This window comes from Bacillus rossius, chromosome 2 (assembly GCF_032445375.1).
Source record: "Bacillus rossius redtenbacheri isolate Brsri chromosome 2, Brsri_v3, whole genome shotgun sequence".
Lineage (NCBI taxonomy): Eukaryota > Metazoa > Arthropoda > Insecta > Phasmatodea > Bacillidae > Bacillus > Bacillus rossius.
In genome coordinates, this window is record NC_086331.1 from 62,251,079 (window position 1) to 62,269,722 (window position 18,644).

General features: G+C 33.9%; 1 protein-coding gene across 1 annotated transcript in view; it reads left to right on the plus strand.

The window, feature by feature from the left end:
- LOC134529322 (uncharacterized protein KIAA2013 homolog) overlaps nt 1-18,644 on the plus strand; it is a 138,981-nt gene that overhangs the window by 106,488 nt on the left and 13,849 nt on the right. The gene's annotated exons all lie outside the window — the stretch shown is intronic.

Here is an 18,644-nt window from a genome sequence, read left to right on the forward strand (position 1 = left end):
AGTGAGAAAAAACCACTCTAACACATCTTAGTTCAGTTTAACTGTTAACAAATATTTAGGTTAACAGGTCCTATACATATTTTCGAATGTTTTACTGACTGAGTTATACTGGATATTAATTAAATTGATCGCTGATATTTATACTTTTAAACAAAATTTTGGATTTATCATTTTATGTAAACTCTAATGCGTTAAAAAGTGTAACGCAACACTATACACAGGTAGTGATGTCTAGTGAACTGCCCTATGCACATTAGTTAACAAAAAAAATAAAATGAAATATTAATTACTGATAAATAATACCTTGATGTCGTGATACAAGTAACACATGCTTATCTGATATTTATCTCAATTAGAATACGAAATAGGAAGACAAAATAATTATGTAACTGATTTTAAGACTGATTTATTACTTACACAGTACAGTGCATTTTGAAGACAAATGGGTCTTAAGAAGCGAAAATCATCGTGATTAAAGGATGGTATGGTGTTCGGTATATTAAGGTTTCCCTCAAAGTAACGGTTTCACAATGCTTTTAAGATATTAGTTACATCCCAACATAAGTTTAAAACATTTCTCTTAAGAGTGTGCTTCGTAGCATTAAAAGATTTGTCTTAATTATTTTGCAAATTTATCATTGTTATGGTGATGATGTCAGGGGTTTTCGTAATTTTTTTTTAGAAATATAGTGCTGTATTAGCAACTACGTTAAGAACTGTTATTTTATTCACACAGAGAAAAAAAATACAAAATGCTAAAATTTGGCGTTTGTCTTTTTATATACTATATAGGTTTGTTATTATATGTGTGTTGTAACATGTATAAAAATGTTAAATATATTCAACAATATTTGGTAATTATATATATTAAAAAACTTTTATGTACGCAACTTGAAACTACGTGAAAGGTTTTCAGTCTATAAAGGCCTATTCTATGTTTTTTTTTAAATTATTAATTCTTATGCAAACAATTAATAAAATTGAAAGTTTCTTACATTGTCAGTATATACATAGCATTACAGTTATTCCAAACAATTCTCTACCAGTGTTTACCTAAGGTTTGCATGTTACGTTGGTTCTTCTACTAATTCACGTATATTACAAGAGGTTTGTAATAGATTAAATGAGGTAAGTAAGAATTCGTTTTTATAAACATTGTGTATGAAATTATAAATTTTGAGACGTATAATAACAAAAAGAAGTGCGTTCCGAAGACATATGTCGGTAGTGTTACCCACTGAAACATTATTCCCACTTCAACTCTCTGTAAAAATAAAAGTATGGGGTTGAATGCATCAAAAGGGGTATATAAATAAAATTTGAGGCTTCTTCCTTATTTCATACGCTGGTGTCCCCCACTTATAATTGCAAACAAAAATTTTTCCTCTATGTTGTAATTTACTCTGCGTATTCACAAAATTTTTTGGCAGTAAATAGGTATTTAATTTTTAAAAATAAAAGCATTCATGTTTCAAAAAAAATATTAAAGCGATGTGGGGACAAATGTTTACAGATTCTCCAGTAAAATTTTCAGTTTGATTGTTTTAATAGTTTCGGAGCTGTTGCGAGTTTAGTTTGGAGAATTTTTCGGCCGCGCGAGGCAAGTTTGGCTCGTTTTCGTTTGCTTCCAGCGTAGGAAGCAGGGAGCAAACGCCGATACCCGGCTTCACCTCGCATCCTCTGCTGGCCTTCCCTTGTCCTCTCCAGATGTATTACTGTATATTAGCTCCATGAGCGCGACCTTGACAGACCCTTCGTTTCTTCGGCCTCCTCTCTCATCCTCCCTCTACACCCCATTCTTCCCCCTCCCCACCCGCAGGCTGCGGCCAGCCGGCCGGAGCTCCGCCGGACTACCTGGTTCCGACAAGCGCCGCCCTCAGCGCCACGTCGCGGGGACATTCTTCCCGGCGGCGAGAGTTTTACACGCAGCACTAGAACTGTCACTCCAGAGGGCGTGTTTTGAGTCGGATCGTATCAAAAACAAAAGGATATGAAAATATATACATAACTCAATAGTGTTCTGCCAATTATGTTTTCATTTTCATTTAAATATATTCTTTAAATCGCTCCTGAAGTAGTCCAGCAGTGATCAATGGAAATTGTCAATATTAAACTGTAATTTTGACGATGAAATTTTTTTTTTCTTACTTTTATAGGTGCAGAAACCTATTCGTACACTCGTTTCTTGAACTATACTTAAGTTTAACATAATTATGTGTTTTCTAAATAATTCTGGCTTGGAATAAAAATAAATGCATTTAAAATGACATAACTCAGTAAAAAAAAGTTTATTAATAATATCCTAGGTATATTATGTCTTAAAAAGAAGCATCAAAAATAAATATGTACAGTTAAATTAGTTTTGTCGTAATATTTTCCATGCACCAATCGCCTTAAGCTTGGCACTATTTCCCACAATTTCTAATGTTTTAAATGCAACATTATTCACAAATTTGTAATTTTACAAAGCTTCAGCTTATCAGCTGTGCTATGGACTGTTGAAGGCTGCTTTACTAACAAGGCTATCAGGGTCTAGTGTTAGAAAGTATTCAAGTCCAGGACTCTAGTCCCTCCCTCAGTGGTGAATATAATATATATAAATCCAGTGTCCTGATGTTTGTTTCCAGTGAACTCTTACCAAGTCAACCGATTTCGATGAAAATTGGCATTTATGTGTAATTTTTTCCAACTTGAGAGATAGGATAGTTTTTATTTCAATTAATGGTCTTAATAATTTATAATTAATAATAAACTGATTATCAATGTTGATTGGTGTTATTAATCGTAAGTTTCATAAGTCTCAAACAGATGGCGCCTTAAATCAGTTTTTTACAGACAACTGTTGTACTGTCTGACATAAATATCTCATAGATGGCGCTACGTTTCAATTCAAATTTTATTTTACCTCGCTTTTTTTGTATTTTTTTTAATTTTATTCTCACGTGTTTACAATTAGTGATATCTATATTCAGCTGTCAATCTACAGTTATAATAATAAAACAAATAATATCAGCTAGAGAATCAGAGTTCATCAAATTTTATTTCATTTCAAAAAATTTGTAAGTATTAATTAATTCTACCTTTCCTGTGATTTATTATAGAACTAATCAGAGTATTTATTAATAAAATGAACTGTGATTTATTATAAGTAAAGGTAATCAGAGTATTCAATAATAAAATAGAATTGAAAACGTTATGTTAATCTGTGTTAAATTTTGTCTTTTACATCCTTTCTAAATCACTCATCCACAGCAACGCGTGGCCGGGTCTGCTAGTAGGTTATAATTTTGGGGTGGCCAATATGACCAAGCTTACTGTTTTAAGTGACTATCTTTCAATGATTAAGGATAGTTTTCATGGGGTTTAAAGTGTTTGGACTAAACAATCCAATTATTATTATTACTATTATAATGTTTCCAGTTATTTTTGTAACTGAACTGAACTAATGCTTTATTACATGATAGTGTGTTGTTTTATAACATGTGAGTATTTAACATTTAATTGTATTCATGTTAATATTATTTTCCTCACGTCCCTTACTTTTTGACTTACTTAATGTGTTCACTTTTTTTGATGAAAAATATTTTTTTTTCTCTAGTCTCAATAACCCAACAAAAGTAAATTTTGTACAATGGAGCTACAAATGAGCTATAAATAGAGACCGGAAAAATTCGCGGATTCATTTCACGATATGCTAGAATCCAAACAACTGTACATTTATATTGCTTCTGTGATTGGCTTACAGTTTATCTGAAGGTCTTTTAGCCAATGGGAAACCTTCAACCAAAAAAGTATCGAATCGCAAGCGTCCCAGTTGACAAGTGTCACGAGTCAATAGCTAATGAGCAAGTGGCATTTGCCTGAGTATGTAGAGGGTTGTGGAGTCTATCCTAGAGGTCATCGAAAGCGCAAATTTTTCCAGTCTCTAGCTATAAATATGGTGAAATACAGTGAATGTGTAAAAAAAAGTCTGTCTTTTTATGTAAAGTTTTCAAAACCAAGTCCAGATTTCTTTGTATACTAACAAACTTATCAAGAACTTTTCGTCATTTATTTTAATGTCTCTATGGATCAAAAGTAATGATAGTCCATGAAGCCTACTTTCTTATGTATTTCTTAAGTAAGTCTTCAGTCTTCTTAAACTTGAAAAGCTTCTTTTCACGGTTGCAAGAGAAACAGGCAAAACTGCTAGTAGTTTCAAGAGAATATAAATGTTAGGAAAGAAATTCTTGTCACATTTTTCTAGATAACTAATTGCTGTTTTGGGATGATTTTCAGATATTTTTGACTCCACTTTTCTTTCCATAACATAAACTCAATTTGCATGACCTCTTTATGAGACAAATATTCTTCGTAGAAATTGAAAGCAGCTTCCAATGAAAATAAATCTGTTATAGTGCAAAATTCTGGAAGGATGTGTTGTAAGGATGCAGCTGTTTCCTTGTGAGATTCAAAGCATACCTTAGTAAATTACAAAAATCATCAAGCTAAGGTACATAAACAGCTCGTCGGTAGTATTCTTCTTCTGTTCTGTAAGGGACGTTGTTGCATGCTGTTTGAAAGCTACAAACTCTTGGAATCTTTTCCTCAGATAAGTTGACAGCATCCAGCTCAAAAAAAAAAGATTGATAAGAAATTGAAATCAGCTGATAGAAAGAGTATGTGCCTTAGGTGCTGCTGAGTCACTTGATTCTTCTTCTATTTTCAAAAGAGAGAGAAGGATTGGTTCTAAAATATCTTTAAATAAAAGCCTTTCCACCCATTGTGTTTCACATAGTGAAATAAGTTTCTTTTTTTTCTGTTCAGGACAACAGTCAGATATCATTGATGTCAGTATTTCAGTTCTTTTGTCTGACATATAGAAGTATCTGCAGACTTCTTTGATAACGCCCATACAATTTCTCTTACAGAAGGAATGTTACTTGCATCCGGACAAATGCAAATTTAGACCATGTGAAGAACAATGTGTATACACGGCTAGTAGTAGTTTTTCTTTGATAGAAGTTTGTACCACTCTTGCTCTCTCATCGCAGCAGCACCATCGTATCCTTGACAAGGTCTGTAACACTGTTAGCTAAGCCTGTACCAGTAATGTCATTAAAGGGGATGAAAGTTAAGAAATCTTTTCTAATTTTGTATAGTTGGTCTTCATCATACTGTACAGAAAGAGAAAACTGTTCTATTTGGCTAATATCAGTGGTTTCCTCTGTTGAAACTGAATAAAAAACAGACTTTGTGACATTTGTCACAATTTGAGATTAGATTAAATGACCAAACATGCGACCAAACATGCTAATGAGCTCATTTTGAATAAAAGAACTTGTGTACATGCTCCTCTCACCACTGGTCATTAATTGGTATTTAAGGTCATCATCTCCACTATTAGCTCTGTATCTCAGCAATGATTTAAAAAAATTTCCGTCATTTTATTCTGGCTCTTCTAAGTCCACCGTCAGGATGACCTTTTACTGCTATTTTCTGCCTTCCACAATATCTTATATTTTGTATTGTTTGGATAAGTCTTTTTTTTTCCAGTATTCAATCTTTATTGAGCATTGACATCATTGATAACCCTCTCACATTTTTTGTAACAATGGATTTTGTGTCTTTAGTAATCAAAAACTGATGTTCTATGATATGTGTAATTTTCATATTTACGAAACATAAGCTTTTGCTTTTTTCAAATTACTAAAATCCTGATAATTACTAATGCCCCTGTTATTGGTGATCTACTTTTCCTACACCTTTGCAGTGCAAAAATATTACAGAATATTTACAAAAAGATCCCGATTTTTCTTCAGAATAAGCCAACCACTCAAATTCTTCTAGCCATTTCATTTGAAAAGATCTTATGGTTTGAACTAGAACTACTAGAAGTAGAAGGAAATTGCTATACAGGTTGATTTTTCCAAACGTTTTCTACAAGCAGAATTTTTTCTTCATTTGTTAACGAATGAAAAAAATTTCTTTTACAATATTTCCCAATATCATAGGTATTTTTTCTTACTTGGTTCAAGTCCTCTGCAACTAGGGCTGGATCAACAGTGTTGGTATTTGCAACACCAGAAGAAACATTGTACTGGCACAGCCAACATCAGCACTTTCACTAACATGTCTATTTATGCTTTGTTTTTTGTAAAAACGTTTTGGATAGAAGCTTGTCTCTTCATTACGAATGCAGTTGACTTAATAACAAATTAAGATTTTAGAACATAAAATACAGATGATCGCAGATACAAAAATATTCAAAATGCTCACTAACTCAGTAAACAGAGTTACATATTAAACAACTTAACAGACAAGCAGAGAAAACATTAACACACGAGCTAACTGCATAAGATTGAACCATAGAAAAGGGAAGGTATAAAACGTAAAGTCCAATGTAAACAACTGAGGACAAGTTGCAGTGCTCCCAAACGGAAGTGCAGTGAAGTAACTACTTAGGAACCATGCTCAAGAAAAGCAAGTTTACATTGGTTTGTTTATTTTTGCAGTGCCTACACATATACACCAAACACACACCAACACACATACACAGACATTCGTTTGGAAACAAATAACCTGCTTTGGCCGGTGATTTCAGCTGACAAATTGTTGCATGGTGTATTCATGAAAGTTTTTGTTTTGATTCTAACTTCATTATTACTTTTGAAAGTCTAAATGTTCATTGTAATACCTGTCAAACAAAGTTTCACTTTGTCTGAAAAAACTGATGCTCAATCATGAAATCAGCACATTATTGGGGTCTAAAAACATTGTAATTAATAATAAAATTTTTGTAGTGATCCATCAACATTATCCTGCATTATTAACTGTTAATCGTTTCGGGAGGAACTTTTTTCATGTGATGATGCATTGTAGTGTCTAATAACTACTTATTACATTTAAATTGTCTTCTAATTTCAGGGGGGGGGGGAAGCCGAGCCCCCAGGCTCCTCCTCCCTCCATATAATATATACACCCTTGCCCTCCCTGTTTGTTTAGTCCATGTTGTAATGGTGGAATCAAGACCATTGTAGCACATACAGTTGATACAAACACAATTAACTCAAAATGTGACACTCAGATTCCCTTTTACAATAAGCCATTCAGTTATAAAAAAAATTAATATTGTTGTACATTGGAATAGACGTTATAGTTACTGTGCAACATTCTTAATGGTCATTTTTCTCTTAGTTTAATGTATCTTATGGAAGTGTAATGAGCCAACCGTATTTATAATGTGTTCCAATGTGTTTTATGGATATTTGGTGGTTAGTACCCTAGCCATGAGTTTTTAAGTTTTTTTAAGCAATTTAATTTAAGTTTTAAGCAGTTAATGTATAAGCCTTGTAGGATTTTAATAAATCAGCAAGAAATAATGTGGAGTGCTTATTCTAGTACTTCTATGTTTTGTTTGAATGTCCTAAATAGATTATTTTTGGTCAGCAGGAATTAAGAAGTTTGTTGAAAACCTATACTGTTCACATTGTCATGCTTATGACTAATTATCTGAAAACTTGTAAATCATACGTCCAGTCTCTTTCCAACCTCAAACTTGCGTGCCAGTCATTGAGAAAAAAATCAGAACTATTCAGCTTCTTTTGTTCTACAATGGAGGCTATATTTTACCTCCAAAATAGATTTATAAGTAGTAAATAAAACAATTTTAAAAAAAATTTTTCGCCTCCGTGTCTGAACCCCTACGTAAGGCACTTTAAAAATTTGTATTCAATCAACAATTAATTGTTTGTTTCAATACACTAACTTATTTAGTCAGTTATTATACACCTCATTATTTATTATTGCCAGTAAAATAAAATTAATTAAAAATGGTATGTCCAGACATTTTCCCTTCACTCTCTCACAGAAAATGTTTGGAGGTGTAGCTTGGAGGGAACATGGTTCATTGGCTGGGAATGGGAAGGGATTGTTATAGACCACCAGCCAGACGCTCAGTTGCTTGCTTCGGTTCTGCAGAGGTAGTCGGTTGTGGAGAAACAGGGCTGAGGTCTATTACCTTTTCACTCCCTCACTTGTAAAAAGGTGAGTTTTAAATTAATTCTTTCACTCGACTCTTATTTGTTGATGGGAAATGCTAAAGGCTTTTTGCTTTCATGATCTTTTTCATTTTTAATTGAGGTAGTGACGTATGAGTGAATAAAAACCTTGAAAATTTCACTCTCCCATACTTCACTACCTCATGTTTTCCAAAATGTTCAATAATGGGGGAGTGAATAACTCTATTCTTTGTATGAAAAGAATTTTGCTCTTCATTTTTAAAGAATGGAGACGGTTTTTAAATTGATATCATTGGAATGAAAGATAAATATGTACCTTCCATATTAGCTGGTATATTTTTTCATAAAAAATTGAGCCAAAAATGGGTGAAAGATCAGATGTCATAAGTTTTGGTTTCTTAGGTCTAAAGATTGGAGTCATGTTTTTCTAATTATTACCAGGGCTTGCTAAAGTCTTGCCTTGCTAATAGGGAAATACAGTCAAACTTGCTTAAGACGTTTCTGCATAATACATTTTCCCGTTTATAACATTTAAATAATTATTCCCTTGATCACTTCCTTATATTCCTATGTTAATTTTTCTCATTCAAAACATTTGCATTTATAGATGCTTCCCGCATATAATGTTCATCATTTCGGGAATAAAATAATGTAATAAAGTTTATCTTTACACTCTTAAACTTAAGTAATAGTTAAACTTTTATACAATTGTTTCAAAGCAATAACAATTATGACCATCGAAACATTTTCCGCATGCAGGACGCTGTTATGATATATTTTTCGACCAATCATCTGCTTGCATTTGTATCCTTTGTGAAGCTGTTGCATCTATATACCATTTCCCTCATTTGAGGCATAACGTCTGAGGAATACACAAAAAAAATTAAACCACTATCCATTCGTTCACCTGATTGCGTGACACGTGACACAACTGGTACAGCAATATGAGGAGCTAATACAATTTGTTTGCTGAGCACTGTGATAAAAATTTTATATGGGGGACGTAATGATAAACATTTTAGTTTATTCATCTTGCTATGATTTCCTTTTTTTGGCCGGACTTATGCCACATTTACATGTAAATTGTGCATAATTTTTCATAAAACGTATGTTTAAAAATCGTGGTACGAGGCTTATTCAAAACATGATAACTCCGCATGGCAACGCTGCATAATGCACAGGTTTCTTTAAGCTCCAAGATTGGTTGATCTGCTACTGCTTAAAGGAACGACGGGCATCTTGCATGTTGATTGTGCTTTGTGATTTTATTTTTCTGTAAGAAGACGTTGCAATGATTGTCGAAGGTTTATAGTAGCGATCATCTACGCCTGCTGAAAAAAAAAAAAACCTAAAATGATTTAATATAGCCCAGGATATGAAAAAACTTGTGCCTCATGTAGAAAAAATGTTGGGTAAAATTGTATTGTATGAGGGGGGGGGGGGGGGGATGGGGATTTTTGAGTGATGGTGTTATTGCAACAAAAAGTTTATTTAAAAGGTAAGAATTTGTAGCATGTGCTTCCTCAGCAATTTTCAATATATTTTGTCTATAGTATTTCTAACATGGCATTGATTTTGGTCGTCCGTGACCGAGATGTTTATGGTGCTTCACTGATATAAACAAAACAGCTATGATAGGTAGCCATTACATTAATGATTTTTTTTCTGGTCTGTCATGGTAAACATATTATTTAGAATTAATCCATAAATAACATTTTTATTACCTAGTATATTTACATGCTGCCGTCGCCCGGGGTCTCGGGTTCGAGTCGCGCGGCGAGTCTAAGGGGCTGGTGGTGTTTTATGGTGTGTTTTTCAGGGAGGGCGCCAGGTTAGCTCGTCTAACCAATGGGGTAGGTCAATCGGCCCCAGCGTGCTTCCCTAGACTCGGTGGCTGTATCTTAAGGGTGTTATTAACTGTATTAATGCCTTACCAGACACAGGGGCGACCGCGAAGGGAACCAGGACCGCTAAAAGTCGACAGACGAGTGAAGTGGCCTGCTCACATACTAGTAACCAAGCGGGCGGGACGAGGGGAAGAGAGGAGAGGGGGGAAGGGATGGTAAGGAAGGTTTAGAAGCAAGGGCGTAGGAACCGGGGGGACGTGTCCCCCTGAACTTTTTGGGTGGAGGGGACTGTCCCCCCCCCCCCCAACTTTCTAGACCGTGATATTTTTATTTTATAATATTATTCCGCATTACTGTTATGCTATTTGAATAAATCAATAATCTAAGCTATTTTAAGCGAATTGGGTACCATGTATTTAAAGGTTCAAGTGCAAGAAATATGTCCAGCATCGAAATTATAACATTCAAAAACAAATAGTAAAGTGACTTTACTTTAAACTGTCAAAACGTACCGATGTTATTTGAAATAGAGTATACCTGCAGGACTACGCCCCTTCCACTTTGCAACCAGACCTAATGTCTGCTGTCATTAGGCAGCTTAGCTCCCTCCCTCCTCGTGTATCATACACCTATACATATCGTCTGTGAGTGTACTTGCACATTCCTTGAATAACCTTAAGTATTTCGCTATTTTGTTGTAGTTGTAGATGTAGAGTCAAACTACTTACGTGTGCATTAGCATTTCATTTTATCGACAATGAAAAGACAAAAAACTGTTTTAGCATATTTTTCAATAGCCAAAAGACAGTGTGAAGATGCTCATGCTGAAACTTCATCGAACGGAAGTGAACCAGTAATAAGTGGAACTGAGGTGAGTAACAATCTATCATGAGAAAAATTCTGGCGGTACAACAAATTATAAAAATGATTATTAATCATTCTCTTTGTAATAAAGTGGCAAGAACAAGTGTGTGTTTGGGGGGGGGGGGAGTGGGAGGTAGGAGGCGGTTTTGAATTACCTACCATTAAACCATTACATTTAACACTTAACTCTTAACTGTAATTTTATAATTTGTAGTCTTAAGTTTCTGTCCCTTGCTGGTAGTAACTCATCCTTAAACATAAAAGAGATAACAAAGTTAAAAGGTTAACTTACTGTGTTGTAAACATTGAAATAAAAATGTTTCTTTTTAGAAAGTCCACACAAATTTAATAACCTATTTAACGGCTATGCATACATAAAAAATTCTACTAAACATAGAACAAGTATTCATGTAAATAAAAAGTTGTCCTTTTCTTAAAAATGCAGTTATTATAAGTTACCTGGTTCGTTTCTCAGTGGGGTCATCCAAATTTCGGATGTGGAAATTATGCCGGGATGATGCTTCGGAAAGCTGGTATTCTCAGGGATTTCCTTTTTTCCCTTTTCCCTGCCTTTCGGCGCGGCACACCGTTCACTTCATTTCAAACACCCTCTCACTTTTTTTTTTGCCCATATACACTCTTTCATAAGGTATCTCTCCAATTAAGTACTTAATATAAATAGTTGTCATAAGAAAAATAGTGTCGCTCATTAACAGGATGGATAGTATAACATTGAATTGTGACAGCAATGCCACAGGTGCCTGTGTTCAAAAATGAGTAAGGAAACTATCATAGAAACCGCAAGCGTAACAATTACACACAAAAGTACAAAACAAAAAAAAATTTGTGTGCCGCGGTGGCCGAGCGCTTAGAGCTTTCGCCTCTCACCAAGTCCAAGTCACCCCTGTGACCTTAGTAACTGCAGATTTTACCCTGATTAAATCTTGTTATTAACCCCTTCCCTTACAAATAAAATCAACAGTGCTTATCCAAAAACATCAGTTTTTTTATTGCATATTCGAAAATAACTATATTTGTCTATGACATTGCACATAAGTTTGATACATTTATTTATTAATTTCATATAAATATTTAATTTTTTGTTTTCCAATAGTTATTATCCCGAGTTAACTCGTGTCATAAATTTCCACGCACAAAATTGTATACATCACTAATTCTTTGTAGACTTATTCACTTCAAACACTAAGGAATAAAACACATTATACCATGTGGTTCATTCTACCTTGTGTGAGGTATGATACACACGAAAAACACGGCACTACACACAGAGGAACATTGCAGTCTGCACAGAAGTAACGGCTTTCTCTGCGGATTTTCTTGCCATTTGAGTCACGTACTCTGCTGCACATAGCGCATTGCCTTGTTGGGTTGGCTTTCTTCTCAGTAGCTGGTATCAGATCAGGAAAATGCCTTCCTGTCAGACGAAGAGGATGTGCTGTGGTAGCTGGACGTCCCTGAGATGGAGATGTGACAAACGGGCGATATTTTTCAAATATATCCTGGACAATTGTCATTCTGTACTGTAGCGGAGATTTTTTGCCACCTTGTTTGCAGTACATAATGTAGGAATTCCACAATGCTAATTCCATTAGGTGGAAAAAAATCTTATAATATTTCTTTCCACGTTTCCTAGGAAGTGGATATGTGGACATATGTTGATCAACTAAATCAACTCCTCCCATCATGTTGTTGTAGTCAACTACCACCTTTGGTTTTGTTACAGTTTTAGAGGCAGTTTTCACTTCGACCGTATCTGCATTGTGGATGGTGCTGAGAAGAACGACATCCTTTTTGTCTTTCCATCGAAGAGCCATCACTTTTCGTCTCTGAAAAGCTGTAATTTCACCCCTTTTCAGTTTTTTTTGTTTTAAATTGGCCTGGCATTTCTTTTCTGTTCATTTTTACTGTGCCATAAGTGTCATTGTTGCGAGAAACCAGAATATCTGCAAGTTGTGGTGATGTATAAAAATTGTCTGTCGTGAGACAATATCCCTTGTCTAAAAAGGGCTTCATGAGAGTCATCACAACTTGAGATGACATCGGAAGTTCTTTGAACTCTTCATTCAGTGAAGTACCTTTCCCTGTGTATATGATGGTAGAGACCACGTAGCCACTTTTCGACTCGCATAACATGAAAGTTTTTATTCCAAATCTGGCACGCTTATTTGGAATATACTGAACCCATCCTAGTCTCCCCTTGTACAACAGCAAACTTTCATCAATTGTAAGGTCTCTTTCGGGTGTGTAGAGACCAAAAAATTTCTTCTCTAGGTTCTGATACACTTCCCAAATTTTATTTAATTTTTGGTTGGGGTGAGTTTCAGCATTGTAAGATTCGTTGCTAGAAAAATGTAGCAAAGGGTTGTTGGATTCTGTTGTTTTCTAGTGTTTCTCATTGTAATCTGTTGGGTTTTGTTGTTTTCTGTTGTAAAGAGTTCTGTTGGTTTCTGTTGTATTTCAGTGTTTTTCATTGTATTCTGTTGGATTCTGTTGGATTCTGTTGTTTTCTAGTGTTTCTCATTGTAATCTGTTGGGTTTTGTTGTTTTCTGTTACAAAGAGTTCTGTTGGTTTCTGTTGTATTCCAGTGTTGTTCATTGTATTATGTTGAGTTTTGTTGTTTTCTGTTGCGAAGTGATCTGTTGTATTCTAGTGTTTTTCACCCATACAGCACAGAATGTTTCAGTTATATTTCAGTTACGTTGCAATGTTTCAAATACATAACATTTCACAATCCAGCTTTCATAAACATTTCAGACATGTTTCTTTGCAACATTTCATATATATGTGTTTTGAAATATGTATGAAATATAACAGTATTTCGAAAATGGAACATATTTCAAGTGATGTACCTGGTACATAGCTGAAATCTAATCTATACAGTGAACTGTGCATTTGTTTCCTGTTGATGTGTTATTGTCCGCATTGTTCATGTGGTTACCTATGTTTGTAGTGATTTTTGAACTGTAGGTATGATTATGTTCTTTATACATTATTCGTATTAAGCATAGCATTACTAAACATTGTATAGTAAGTATTTTACATATTACTATATAGAACCTAGACTGTGTGTTAGAAATATCCACTATACTTTTGTTATTGCGTACATAGGATATTTAAATATTTTCACTCATTGCTGTGAAATAAACCAAGGGTGTCTACCGGTCACGGAAGTCACGGAAAAGTTACGGAATTGAACACATGGTCACGGATGTCACGGATAAGTCACAATAGTGGCCATATGGGTCACGTTTTATTTTTTCATAATATAAATAATAATTTCCAGTCTACGACTACGGGTGCTTGTATTGTATTTTTTTTTCTTTTATCATACTTTAAAGCTTAGTTTTATATTAAAATTTTCATTCTTTTTCCAACTTTTCAGCGAAAACTAACCTACTGTATGCAAACAAATACCGTAATCAAAGAATGTAAACATCAAATATGTTTCGTCATGCAAGTGTCTCGCTTTACGTGGCATGATGGGTAGTGTATCGTTTTGTTGACAATATGGCGCCGCGAGCGTGTGTTATACGTGATGGCTATGCAGTTAATCGGTAACTTTTTAATGCTTGCAGTAAAAGGATATACAATGTAATATATTGGTTAATTGAAGTTTTCTGCGTAAAAGATTACCGATAAAAAGTATCAAGTGTTTTTGTAAGATTTAGAAGTATTTTCTGGACGCGTGTTTACAAAAACTGTGTTTTCAACGGTTTTATATTGTTTTTTATTAGCAATGGGTGTTTGCATGTGAAGTTTTAATAGTTCAAAAAGCTGTGTAGACGTATTCAGCACACCTATAGCACGCACGCCTCAGCAAGACGGAAGGAAGACCTAATTGATAATTGATAATATTTATTGTCATTAGACACAGGGTGCAATAGACATTGTCATTGAAAATACATAATAATAATATATACACATTTTTAAGTTTAAAGAAAAACATCTTAACAATAATATAACTTTACACAAACTTAAGGTCATTAAAATTAAAATTGTTCCATTCGTCTAGTGAGTATAAAGGATTGGATATGAGCTATTGTTCTAAGATTTGTTTATACTTATCAAAAGATACTGTTCTTGCACACAAGGGTAATCTATTAAAAAACTTACACTTACATTTTTAAAACTCATATATGATTTACATAGTCATTTATAACTGACATCAATTAAATATCTATTTCTGGTAAGAAGGAAACATAACGAACAGTATGAGGTGTTAAATGCAAGAAAAAGAGCTGCACATGAAATCAAATTACTGGAAATGAAAAAGGAAAAAATTGCTTGAAGAGAAAAAAGGAGAATTATTAGAAACAGAGAATGAATGGAAAAAACTCTAGAAAAGTGTATAAACTGTTTTTAGTGTCGGTAAATAGTTGAATATAGAATATTTAGGTTAGATGATAGTGCATCCCTACCAAAAATTTACAACAGAAAACAACAGAAAATACAACAGAAACCAACTAAAATACAACAGGATACAACAGGATTTTCTGTTGTATTTAATGCGGGAATTGGCCGCTTTCTGTTGGTTTCTGTTGTAAATCTTAGTGTATTTCAGTGGTTTCTATTGGTTTTTGTTGCAAAACATTCTAATGGATTCTGTTGTTTTCTGTGGGTTTTATTGTATTATGTTGGGACTTGTTGTTTTCTGTTGCAAAGAGTTCTGTTGGTGTCTGTTGCATTTCAGTGTTATTCAAAGTATTCTGTTGGGTTTTGTTGTTTTATGTTGCAAAGAGTTCTGTTGGTTCTGGTTGTATTCCAGTGTTTTTCATTGTATTCTGTTGGGTTGTGTTGTTTTCTGTTGCAAATAGTTCTGATGGTTTCTGTTGTATTCCAGTGTTATTTTATTGTATTCTGATGGTTTTTGTTGTTTTCTATTACAAAGAATTCTGTTGGTTTTTGTTATATTCTAGTGTTTTCATTGTATTCTGTTGGGTTTTGTTGGTTTCTATGGCATTCCAGTGGTTTCACAGTATTCTGTTAGGTTTTGTTGTTTTATGTTGCATAGAGAGAGCTGTCTAGTCTTGTTTAGCCCGCATGATATATACATTTCCCTTCTACAATCGTTCATGTTACAACTTTACATATTGCTATCCCTTTGGATGGTTTGCATTTACAATATTATTTACAAGGCTACGAAACATTCTTACACTACACACTTAATAATCTTCATAAATATTTACAATCATAACATGTCTTAACATAACTATAATACATTGTCTGTTCATATTTTACAACTGCCATCTGGTGACGAGTGGTGGCACTACAATGGCCATGTACAGAAAATTGTGCCGCGGACAGGAGTGTAACCCAAGTTTTTGTTTAAATAAAGAGGAGGTACAACGTCAATCTGTTGCAAAGAGTTCTGTTGGTTTCTGTTGTATTCCAGTGTTATTCATTGTATTCTGTTGGGTTTTTGTTGTTTTATGTTGCAGAGTGTTCTGTTGGTTTCTGTTGTATTCCAGTGTTATTCACTGTATTATATTGGGACATGTTGTTTTCTGTTGCAAAGAGTTCTGTTGGTTTAGGTTGTATTCCAGTGTTTTTCATTGTAATCTGTTGGGTTTTGTTGTTTTCTGTTGCAAATTGTTCTGTTGATTTCTGTTGTATTCCAGTGTTTTTCATTGTATTCTGTTGGGTATTGTTGTTTTCTGTTGCAAAGAGTTATGTTGGTTTCTATTGTATTCCAGTGTTTTTCATTGTATTCTGTTGGGTTTTGTTGTTTTCTGTTGCAAAAAGTTATGTTGGTTTCTGTTGTATTCCCGTGTTTTTCATTGTATTCTGGTGGGTTTTGTTGTTTTCTGTTGCAAAAAGTTCTGTTGGTTTCTGTTATATTCTAGTGTTTTTCATTGTATTCTGTTGGGTTTTGTTGGTTTCTGTTGTATTCCAGTGTTTTTCATTGTATTCTGTTGTTTTGCTGATAATTTTGAAGCACATATGTAAAGTCTAATTACCATCACCATGTATCCCGTACATTAATACTGATATAATATCAATAGGTAAAAGTTCTGTATCGCGTATCCAAGATTATCACTTGGCCCTGTACATTTTGATCCCCCATAACCTGAATAAATATTATAATTTCTTTTATATGTCACATTACGTGCTATCGGACGTAACACGTTGGCAATTCGCACCTCCATACTGTTAAAAGAATCCCTGCAAGGATTAACGCTTGGGCTTGGGTACCTACACTGTAGGGACTTACATATTTTTTTGTTATTATTTACGTTGCATCAAGTAAAACAACAAAGCATATTTTTTATTTGGATATATTAAAGCAATGTAACATAAATAACAACAAACAAAAATTTACATTATTCCCTACTGTGCATCCAAGCCCAAGCGTCAATCATTGACGCAAGCCTTAATGTTTAATAAATCTTATCTATAACCCCTAAATATGTATTAACAGAAATCATAGTTCTTGCCAATTTCTTCATTCACTTTCGTAGCAAACAAATGTCACATTCGTAACCTTGCAGTGTGTCCCAGCCTGTACAAAGAGAGTGAGCCATAAAAATGTGTTAAATAGTTAATGAAAAATGTATTTAGAGAAATGTTATTATCCAATGGTAATTTTACACTAATCAAACTCGGTAAATAAAATATGTAAACGATAAACAGAAACGTTTTTCTTAAATGCCAAAAATTATGTGGGTAATGCCGATCAGTGGTGGGAAATGTGATCACTGATCGGCATTACCCCCGAAGGCATCCGCCATGAAACAGGTTATGTACAAGAAAAAAAAACAATTATACAAAAATCACTAAAGAACAGCAAGAAAAACAAAAAAAAACCAACAAAACCCAACAGAATGCAATGAAAAACACTAGAATACAACAGAACTCTTCGCAACAGAAAACAACAAAACCCAACAGGATCCAATAAAATACACTGAAATCTCATCTGTCATACAACAGGATACACTGAAATTCCTGTTGGATTTTATTGGTTTCTGTTGTAAATTTTTGGTAGGGATAACTTTCAAAAAATTTTGTGTACTCTGTTTCAAAAGAGTCTAATGCATAATATATATTAAAATTTTTGGTCATAAAATTTTTTTGAAAGGTCCCAAAAAGTCCCCAAAAAGTCACTGATTTTTGCTTTTGGGACTGGTAGGCACCCTGATACTACTTGATGATCCCTAAAGTTTAATCCGTATTACTTTTTTGTCCAATATATCCCGGTTATCATTCGCTTTTATGTAAATGAATTAATATTATCCTAAAACACATTCTCCCCCCTCTCCCGAAACAGTACTATCGTCTTGATCGTTATAATCTTGAAATCGGTATGTAACAAACTTATTATTTTAAGAAATACTATTTAAATGTGTTGTTTTTAGTTCTGTTTAGCTGCTCTTATACAGAAATTTATAATAAATACTTTTGCATAATGCAAAGGTTAGATTGTAAACAATATGTTTGTTCCAGTAAAAAAAAAATTTTTTTCCAGATATTTTCCCAACTATATTAATATTTGGTTCGTAATAATTTAATGCATGTTTCAGAGTGGGTTTTATTAATATGTATCTTTAACCTAAGTAAAAACATATATCTTCTTGACAAAATTAGTTTTATCCATTTGTCATTCGCAACACTGGACTATTTGCAATTCCATGTAGGTTTCTTGTGTCTATACACTTGTAATTTAACCCTTATGCACAGTTTGTAGGTATTAATGTTTGCAGGTTTGAGTCCTAACATTTAATGAGCATTTCTTTTCCCTTAGTGTTACAATTAATGCTTTGCATGGCAACATCAGGTATTTTATGGTATGATGATAATTTTTAAATTTGTGTTGGCTTTCTGGTCAGCACATGGAGTTCTTGTAGTTCGCAACATGAAATTTTAAAAGTCACGAGTTTTTTATAAGCACTATAAAAAATAGTATGACTAGTTCAA